Raw genomic sequence first — 11,024 nt, 5'->3', positions numbered from 1 at the left:
TACTGAGAGCCTCCTTTACACTGAAGTCTCCTTAGACATTCTGATATGCAGAAGGTTTCTCATATCCAGTTCCCATGTATAAGTAAGCCTCATACATTAAAAACTTTTATTAATATGCACCTCACTCTGTAACTCCCAAATAATCCCCTATGTGTTATCTAAACTTCTGAATAATCAAATGTTTCTAAAATATGTATTTTCTACATTCTAAAATAGGTATTTTCCCTAGCTCTCAGGTATTAGTGTTAAACATTGATTAGTTAATGGTTAGCTGGGGGGAAATTGACACTACTGAAACAGTTACAGTTTTCATATTATAAAGTTGGCTGAAAAAGAGTGAAAATATTGGCTGATAAGCTTTTGCCATTAGACTTTCTTCTTCCACTTATTATAAAGGAGGACATCACACTTTCATTATCACATCTACAAAACCTTGTTGATGTTCTGTTTTGACATGAAATGGTCACATTCAAAGGATAGGGATTTTTGTTCTTCCAGATACCGTGATGCTAAGTTGGACACACATTGTTTCCTCGGTCTTTTTCAATTGATCCACCGTAAACTGTAAAATCTGGCATTAACAGAATAGAATTTAAAAATGCAAAATGAATTATCATTATAATAATTATTATATTATAACATTATAATAATTATAATTATCATAATAACCCATTCTTCCTCCTAGGTCCAAAGAGCGTTTTCATGGTTCCCATCCTTTAATACACACTGAAGATTTTCACACCAGCACTTACCATGGGATAAGCACTGATAAAACACCAGTAAAATGTCAGGGAAGCACATATGTGTGAAAGCCTGACACACTTCTGAAATGTCAGGGAATTGCCCCCTTGTCTCTAGCATCCTTGAATCATTCATAGAGCAACAATTTCCTATGAACTCAAAATTTCCGTTCATAGGAAATTGCTGCTCTGCAAATGATTCAAGGGAGCTAGAGGTGAGGGGACAATTCCCTGACGTTTCAGAAGCATGTCAGGCTTTCACACACACGTTTCCCTGATGTTTTACCATGTTTTACCAGTGCTTACCCCACAGTAAGAGCTGGTGTGAAAATCTTCATTGTCATAGTCTTCTGGACTATGACAAGCATTGTTATCTAGCCCCAGTGTCACTCACTGAGTTACATAACTAGCACCACCCTATTCAAGATCTACAAAATTGGGAAGCTTTTATTTTCCATAATATGCAAAGTGCACACATCAATGGTGGCACTGCTTGTTTATCTGGTATTAGGCCTGCCATGTGTCCCAGGAAACCATGAAAAGTCCCAGATTTAAGGGTCTGAAAAATGTCCTGGCTCGCTTGCTGATTGAAGAAGCAGATCCAGGATTCCTCAAGCCAGGAGTGAAATCACACAAGAAGACCCATAATCCTGTCTTTCAGACTCTGGGCGGTACTATGTAGACATGCCAGAACCAGAAGGCAGGAAGGGAAAGGTAAAGAAAGGAGACAAGTGAAGGGTCTGAACAGAGGAGGGCTTGTGTTGTGCCCTGGTAAGTGTGTGGTGACACTGCTTGAGGTGGTGAAACTGCAAGAGTAGGAGGGAGTCCTTACTCTGGTGGCTGTTTGGAAGCCTCCATTCCTCCCCTAAGAGTGTGTGTGTGGGGGGGGGGAGAGAAATCCTTTGATAAGTTCCCTTCCAGGTTGGTGCCAAAGTAGCAGGGAATCCCTCTTATTCTGGTGACTGGGAGTTTCTTTCCATCCCTCCCCATACATAAGAGAGTGTGGGGAGAAACATTGCTAATTTCCTTTCCAAGGAGCTAGAATTCAGAGATAAATGTTTAAGATATAAGTTTAATTTGCACTACAGAAATAATGCAGTTTGATACTGCTTTAACTGTCATGGCTCAGTGCTGTGGAATTCTGGGATCTGTAGCTTTGTGAGCTAATTAGCCTCTCAAGGAACTCTGATGCTACAATAAATTACAAATCTCAGAATGTAAATTAATGGTATTATATAAACAATGACAACAACAACAACTGTAATATGCAATAAAAATGTTAAATGTAAAAATTTGGGGGTTGTGTGTTTTGTGTTTTGGAGGGGGCTTGTCAATTAGCCACCGAATCCAGTCCCATATACTTTCCACCCAGTTTTATGGAAGAGAATAATGGCAACCTTATCTGGTACAGTGGTGCCTCGGGTTATGAAATTAATTCGTAACGCGGCCGCTTTCGTAACCCGAAAAGCCTTCGTAAGCCGAATTGCCATAGGCGCTAATGGGGAAAAGCCGCGATTCCGTGCGAAAAAGCTGAAAAAAAGCACCAAAAGTTTTTTCGTAACCCGAAAAAACATTCGTAACCCGAAACAATAATTCCCTATGGGATTTTTTCGTATCCCGAAAATTTCGTAACCTGGGTATTTCGTATCCCGAGGTACCACTGTACATTCCACCATTATGTTTCAACTTTGGTACTCCTTATATAGTAAACATTGACCAGAGAGAGCTGGCGTGATGTGATGGTTTGAGCGCTGGACCAAGGACTCCCTAGTTCAGATCCAAATGCTCACAAAGCTTACTTGGGACATTTGCCCTGTCTCTATCTTTCAGCCAGGTTTTTGTGAGGATAAATGCTTAGAAGAGACCCACATACAGTGGCCGGGTACATTGCTAGTGCAATGCAAAATTAGCCTGATTTTCAGTGAAATACTTCACCTTATGCCTGAATAGATACAGTGGTGCCTCGGGTTACGAAATTAATTCGTTCCGCTGCCGCTTTCGTAACCCGAAAAGCATTCGCAAGCCAAAATGCCATAGGCGCTAATGGGGAAAAGCCGCGATTTCGTGCGAAAAAGCGCCGAAAAGCACCAAAATTTTATTCGTAACCCGAAATAACCTTCGTAACCCGGAACAGTTATTTCCTATGGGATTTTTTCGTATCCCGGAAATTTCGTAACGTGGGTATTTCGTATCCCGAGGTACCACTGTACTTGGAAACATCCTCTTCAGAATTAATGCAGCAGCATTACATAAAGAACTAATTGCCTTCTTTCTAAACCCTGCAGAACAGAAAGAGCTAAAAGATTAATTAAGTAAGCCTAATGAATTAATTGGCTTAAATATCCATTGATAACTGTTACATGAATATGTGGTCACTACTTTTGGTCGAGAAACTGATACAGGAGTTAAGAGGTTACTCAAAACAGACAGTCTCAGTCACTTTGATTTAATTTTATTAAGTTCTCTAGTACAGTCAGCCCTTCTTATACACGGATTTTTTATACACGGATTCAAGCATACACGGTTTGAAAATGTTCAAAAAAAGTATAAATTTACCTTGATTTTCCATTTTTATAAGGGACACCATCTTGCTTTGTCATTATATGTAATGGGACTTGATCATACACGGATTTTGTTATACACGGGAAATCTTGGAACCAAACCCCAGCGTATAACAAGGGTCCACTGTACATATAGGCGCGGGACAGACTGTCCAAAAAGGACGATTTCCCAGTGGCTATTTTTGCTCTGCTGGGAAGTCACAGCCTCCAAATCATTGGACTTCCCCGTGGAGCAGAGAAGAAAACAAAAAATATCACCAAAACCACGAAAAGTGGGTTCTTCCTGCGCTGCCATTATGACATCGCAGTGTGCCAATGGTGCACTCACGATATCATAATGGTGCCACAATGTGCGGATGCTATATGTCCGGCACATAACAATGGCAGCGCCCATCTGTACAGGGCGCTGCCATTTTGACACTCTCCTCACATGCAAGGGCGTCTGGAAGGGCCACCCCGAAGCACCCCTCGCACGTGACAGGGGCGTCCTTTCCGACCAATCTGGACTGGGCCATAGATAACCCACAACTGGACCATCTGAATATTCATTAAACACGTGTAACCTTTTTTGGCTAATGTTGAACACCATAGACTAGCAAATGGATGGCATAATGGCATTTCATTTCTGATATCGGATAACAGTAACATACTTCTCTTTCCAGGTTCCCCCCCCCCCCCTCAACTGCATTATGTTTTTGGTTTATAGTTTATGCTTATTTACTGTTTTATCCTTATTCTGTATTGCCAACTTCTGTAACATCAAATTTCTAGAAAGTAGCATATATATTGGGCCACTGTGCTTCAAAAATCAGATACAATTATTGCAAAGCTACTTGAGAATAATTCAATAATCACCGGCATTCATTAACAACTTTGTATAAAGAGATAGAAACAAAGAGACTAGAGTGTTGTTTTGGATAAGACATCAAAAATGTGACTCCCACTATTAGTCTTTCAAGCAGCAAATTAAGTTAAGTTCAAAGCCTATGAGAATTAGTGTTTAGTAAGAGATACAAGAGGAGTAGTAAATGGAAAACCTGCTCTGACTTGCCTATGTTCTTTTTAAAATGAGGTGCCCATAACTGAATGCAGTACTCCAGCCAATCAATTAGACAGAATGAAGAAGCCAGTAGGAATGAATTGCTCTGCTCCATCCTGTTTGGGACTCTGTGTTACTGTTGTTTGGCCTTACTTTATCCATCTCTTCTCCCTCACATTGCCTCATCCCTTCCTCCTTTGCTTCATCTCCCTGCCTTACAGGGAGCATCCACTGAACTTCCTTTCTACTTTCTGCTCCATCTCTCCTCCCTCACCCTAATTTGCCTCACCTCATGTTGTCACCAGCCTGCTGCCTTCCTAGCTGTCCATGGGGTCTCTGCCAGAAAAAAAAATTGGTGGCAGAGGTAGGGCAGCCCAATCTGCTCGTAAACAGCTGTATTTAGATTCAACTTTAAAATGATTTGCCTTTATATCTATGATCTGACTGATTACTTCTACCATGCAACCCTAAGCATGTACTCTTTGAACCATTTGCCATCATTTTTGAGAAATCTTGGAGAACAGATGAGGTGCCAAAGGACTGTAGAAGGGCAAACATTGTCGTCCTCTTCAAAAAAAGGTGAAGAAGAAGAAGGAGAAGGAGAAGGAGAAGGAGGAGGAGGAGGAGGAGGAGGAGGAGGAGGAGGAGGAGGAGAAGAAGAAGAAGAAGAAGAAGAAGACTATAGACCAGTCAGTCTGACCTCAATACCAGGAAAAAATATTACAACTGATTATACAGGAGTCTATCTGCACATATCTTGATGGCAATGCAGTAGTGATTAGGAGTCAGCATGAGTTTGGAAAGAACAAATTCTGCCAAACTAATCTTATATCTTTTTTTAGTCAGTTTAGTAGATGGTGGGAATGCTGTAGAGGTCATTTATCCTGATATCAGTAAAGCATCATAAGATCCCCTATAATATTTTGATTAGTGAATTGATTCAATGTGGAATAGATGGGAACACTGTCAGATGAATCCATATTTGTTTAGAAAACTATGCTTAAAGAGTAATCATCAATGGCTGAGCTTCAGACTAGAAGGAGGTCTGGACTGGAGTGTCTCAGTGTTCTAACCTAGGGCTATTCCAATCCAATATTTTTATCAATGACTTAGATGTTGGGGTAGAGGGAATCCTATCAAATCTGCAAATGACTTGGGGGGGGGGGATAACACAATCCTCTGTGTGCAGTGAAACTGGGATGGGGAATTGACTCCTGGATGATTTCTACTCTAAGGTTCCATTCACACTACAGTATTATAGTGGTATTATTCCATTTTAACTGCCATGGTACCAAGTTATGGAATCATGGTATTGGTAATTTAGGAAGGCAGATTTAGAATTCTCAGCCAGAAAGCTCTAGTGTCTCACTGAAGGACAAACCCCAGGACTCCACAGGATGGCAGTTAAATTGGAATAATAGCCTTATAAACCTGTAGTACAAATGGGCTGTAGGCTAACTAATGAAACAATGCAATGGACTGAAAACTTTCTGATTTAGTGGCGAAAGCTGTGGGGAAGGAATGTCTGTTTTCTAGCAACCCAAGACTGGCATCAATGTGTTGTTGTTGTGTGTAATTTGTTTTATTTCCAATCAGTGTTGAACACATCTGCTTCAAGTTTCTCATGACTGGTTATATTATTACACTGCTGATGTTGATCAGAAAACCTCTTCCTATAATCAAATCTTTCAGAAACAGGAGATGTAAACAATAGTTGCCTAATCAGAAAACGCTCTGTTGCTATAACAAGAAAGAACGAACTACAATCAGTCCTTGCCTTCCTTTTGTATGCTTCTGGTATTGACCTTCTACATCCAGAAGACCCACTGCAATTTAAGCTGTATTTATATGTGGCTTTGTGTGTCATCCTTTCTGGAAAACTAGGCTGGGAGGCTCATATTTACAAAAAAAGATATAAACAGTGGACCATCAATGAGCCTTTAGATCAGATAGCTAACATGGGGTGAAGATTTTCTTTGCTGTTAAGGGACTTTTAAGATCTTGCAACTGAGATTTGTGCTATGATGAAGCTTTAAAATACTTTATTCTGTAAAGGAAAATGTACCACCTGTTGTGCCCCTCTCCTTCCAGCATACGATAACTTTGCTTTGTATGTTTCAGGCAAAATGCCAGCCATTGTTTGCTAAATGAAGGACAAATTGGTGAGTTTATAACCTTCCCTGCAGACCAAAGAATAAAGAAACACTACTGTTGCTGAGTTTAGGCAAAAACCATAGCTTTATTGCTCATGAAAGTCCTGCAACTGAAAACATTAGAACTAGTCTGCAGCTTCAAAACACAATTCATATATGAGCTGATGAGGAGCAGATAAAATGGAGGCTTGAGGATGCATGCTGGACCCTCTCAAGATGGTTTTGTACCTTTTAACCAATCCATATTCCCTTGATAGCCTTTTTTGTGGACAAAAGCAAAGATGAATTGTCTTTTTTGGAAACCTCAATGAGTGGCAATTCACCTTTCAAATAAAATGCAACACACACACACACACACCATCTGCTTATCATCAAGGCTGCGGTACTCCCTTCACTTCTCTCTCTCTCTCTCTCTCTCTCTCTCTCTCTCTCTCTCTCTATCTATCTATCTATCTATCTAAAATCCATTTTTAACTGTGTTAACCATATGCCTTTTTAAAAATTATTATTTGTTTTCTTTAAAAGCTTACATTATTATCACTGTGGTCATTATCACTATCACCATCTATTTATTTATTTATAAATGTATATGGCACTTTACACAAGAGGTTTACAATTTTAATTAATTCAGTTTAGCAGTTTATTAGCCCCAGAGTTACAATTTAAATAGACAGGACACAAAAGGAAAAGGGATGACAGTGAGGGAGAGAATTAAATCCAGTTGATGCTTGCTGCCACAGTAGTGGCAGCCAGGAATAAAGGAGGTCCTTTCATCAGCCAGTGGAACCAAGGCACAATGCTGGAGAGCCCCTGCAACTGCTTGGCTCAATAAGCAACCAAGACGACACTGCAGATGTCATTTTCCAGCAAGCCAATCTGCAGGGCCTTGGAAATGTTTCAGTTGGGGTGCCACAAGACTGAAAAAATGGGTTTGGGGAGTCATGCTTGATTATTGATGGCTGTAAATAGGAATTGCAAGCAGCTTTGAGACCATAAGTTGAGCTTGCACTCTCATAACTGGTGAACAAGATGTCAGTGGTAATTGAACTATCAGTAAAATTACAATTCAGTGGTAAAAAACAAGCCATTGAAAACAGCAACAAATATGAGTAATATAGCACATGAAAGGCCTTTTCCTTCTGAGCTCTCAAAAGCCTGTTGAAACAAAAAGGTCTTCATTTGACCATAAATTAAACAATAGCAAGGAGGATCTCTAGAAGAGGAGTTCCAGAGAAGCTCATGTGCTCCCTGAAAGGCTGCTCACCTACCACTTATCTCACTTAGTCATTTTGTGAACATGATTAGAACTGCTAGAGCCAAAACAGTCAGATCTTGGAAAAAATACAAGAGAGATTGTTTCTCCAACACTGGCTGGATAGACTCTCGTGGATCACTCTGTCTAGCAGAAAATTGACAATAAAAGCCCAATTGGCAAGGAAATAAATAAAAAAAGATAACTTTGAAGAGACATGGAATCCATTTATATCTCAGGGTTTAGATGCAACAGTGAATCAATGCTCACCATCAACTCAGGGGACTTTTTTGCATTAATATTTTTTTTATATACAACTAGTTAATATAAGAACAGTCATAAATTAGGCTATCACTGGAGTATCCTGGCTCCCCAGCTGCCCTGACTTGCCCCTGCTACTTCACTCTCTGCTTCTGCACCAAGGTGGCTGTCTTCTATCACTCACTTCTGAGGTCATAATGATGTTCCCAGCAATGGTCACATAAGTGATGTGCAGTAGTGGTGAATTGTGTTAACGTTGTTATACCCCAGTTCAGGTGTAGAATATGTCAGATGCCATCCAGACTGTCAGCACTGGATGCATCATCCAAACAAGACAACACCAAAATGGGGAGGGGGCTTTTGGCCCATGCAGTCAAGGTCTAAGATTTGCCCAAGATCACCCTGTGGATTTCCTTGACTGAGAAGTGATTCAATCTCCTAGCCAACATTCAAATCACTATACCACACTACCTCTGCCCTTTATAAGAATGAAATAAAGTCTTTCTTGCAGTGGAAAAACTCATCCTTGCTACTACTGACACCACTATTGCTGTTTTATCACTATTATGGAAAGGGCAGGAGGAACATTAGCATGCCATTATACATGCCCTTCTCCCTGAGACCCCTCTTCACACCCTCCAACTCCCAGTTTGGCTCAGACAGTCCCAATTATTCCTCTATTGTCCCCTTTGCCAGGGGCTTTCAAAAGCCTCTCTCTCCTCCCCCCACTTTTCCCCTTTGTCTATAGCTTATTTCAGTAACTTCAAACTGAATTCAAAGTGCCAAAGTAGCTTGCACTCAAGTCAGCATCAAGAAGAAGAAAGGAGAAGGCAGAATCTTGCCCTTCCCTCTAAATTCAAGCAAAAGCCAACGGCTGCAGCCTCTCTTAGCTGAGTGTTGTTCCTCAGTAATAGCTTCTGCCATCTTGACCACATTCTGATGCTGCTTAGCCACATGTGTCCCACTTTTCCCATGCAAAATGTTGGAGGGTATGTCTCCTAGGAGGAAGAAGACATCAAAAGGCTTTAAGATTTCAGGTTCTGTTTCAATAAGAAAAATATTGCTTCTTTAAAGTATGGCTAATAGAATCAGTAATAGGGGACAACAAATCAAAGTGTAGAGGAGAGTGGCAGGAGATAGGCCTATTGCCCCCCTGCCAGGTGCAAAGAGTGGTGTGGGAGCAGGAAAGGAAATGTAGCTTGCTTACTTTATAACAAACCACCATTTTGACCACAAACAATCACAGGGCTGTGCTGCTTAATTCACTTCTCAGCAGAGATTGCAGAGAGTACTGAAATAATGAAATGAGTGAGGTAATTTTTTATTAACCAGACAACAAAACTAATAGTCAGGGAGAATGAAAGTGGATGGACCTGTTTGGCCCTTTGGCCAGATACCACTGCCAAACAAGCACTGTGTGAGATAGATTGTTAACAAACACTTGGCGATCGATCCACACTTTCTGGCTCCTTTGATAATAGAATAACAGAGAAATGAGATGAAAGATGCACAGAGCATAGTTCTAGAGACTGAATTTACCTCCAAATTTAGAATGTTGGAACTGAAAGGCCCCCTTCTAACCCCAGGGGAATCATTAAGATGATGCAGAGGGTGTGACCTACATCAGGTGACACCCTAAGGGGGGGGGCCCCCCACTGCATCCCAAACCTCTGCCTTTTGGAAGAACAGGCTGTGACATTCACCTGTGTTCCTTTTAAATGCTGAAGAGATGGTGTGAGTGGGGCAAAGCTTAGTGGTAGGAGATTTTTTTTTTAAAAAAAATTAAATACTTTTAAAACAATTATTTAAAAACATCACATCTTACCACATTTTCACTTTAATTACATGAAACCATGTACATGTAAAAACATTTAGGCTGTTTAAAAGTATAATTTAATCTTGCTAGTTGTTTGTGTCACAATTATTACCATTACATTCAGTGGTATATGTGATTCACAATTTATGAGTAACATAGTACAAAAAAACGTGATTAAGAATTCTGTGTGCTGTAGTATGGGAGGAGGTCAATGGGGAGGGTGACACTATGAGTTACCACACCAGGTGAGGCCAACCTACTGACACCGCTGCTTAACCCCAAACAAATATGCAGGAGACTAGTGATAGTAGAGCTGAAATTTTATTTTAAAAAAAATTGGTCCTAAGCCACAACACCCTGCATGGTTCCCTTCACTCACTAAACATCAGAACTGTCAAAAACAATCCCTCCCTTTCAGTGAAAAAGAGGTGTACTTTTTTGACCACTGCCACCACCCCCCAGCACTGGGTGACACCAGGGGTGGGAATGCCACTGATTCACACAATACACTTACATGCTGACTAGCCCATGGTCTGAGCCATGCCCCTAGCATGGTGTATTTTATTCTTATATTTCACATTCTCATCCCAGCTCCCAGCACCTGAGTGCTTCTTTCAAAGTTAAAGTCAAGAGTAGGCTCAGCATCATAATAATTGAAGAACCAATTTAGCCATTCCAGAAGTAGGTAAAATGTATGTGGAAATGATGGGAGGACAGCTTGACCTACTGTTTGACTTGCCTGCAATTCATATTTTAGTGGTTCTTCAGAATAGCCAAGTTCTAAATGATGGTAGCCTAGTTTATAACAAAAGTCATTTCAAACCTTTTATTCCTTTCCTTTTCCATATTTGTTCTTCTGAGAATACTTCATGAAGAGAGCATTATAAAAAATATTTATAACATGTCATTTTTTAAAAGGCAATCTACCTTAATTGGTGGAAGCTTATTTAATATTGCTTTGTTTGTGTAATTTTGTTTATTGTTTAATGATGGGTGTATTTTAGTTAAGGGATGAGGGATGGAATTTTAGTTTGTATACGTTATGTACTGTTTAGATATTTTATTTATTTGTTTATTTTAATCATTTATATGTTATGTATTTTTTGTAATTTTGTAAACTACTTTGATCTTATTGGAAAGGCGGTATATAAATTATTATTATTATTATTATTATTATTATTATTATTATTATTATTATTATT

The sequence above is a fragment of the Sceloporus undulatus genome, chromosome 3 (assembly GCF_019175285.1).
Source record: "Sceloporus undulatus isolate JIND9_A2432 ecotype Alabama chromosome 3, SceUnd_v1.1, whole genome shotgun sequence".
NCBI lineage: Eukaryota > Metazoa > Chordata > Lepidosauria > Squamata > Phrynosomatidae > Sceloporus > Sceloporus undulatus.
The sequence above is the reverse complement of the archived record's forward strand: the minus strand, read 5'-3'. Positions refer to the sequence as shown.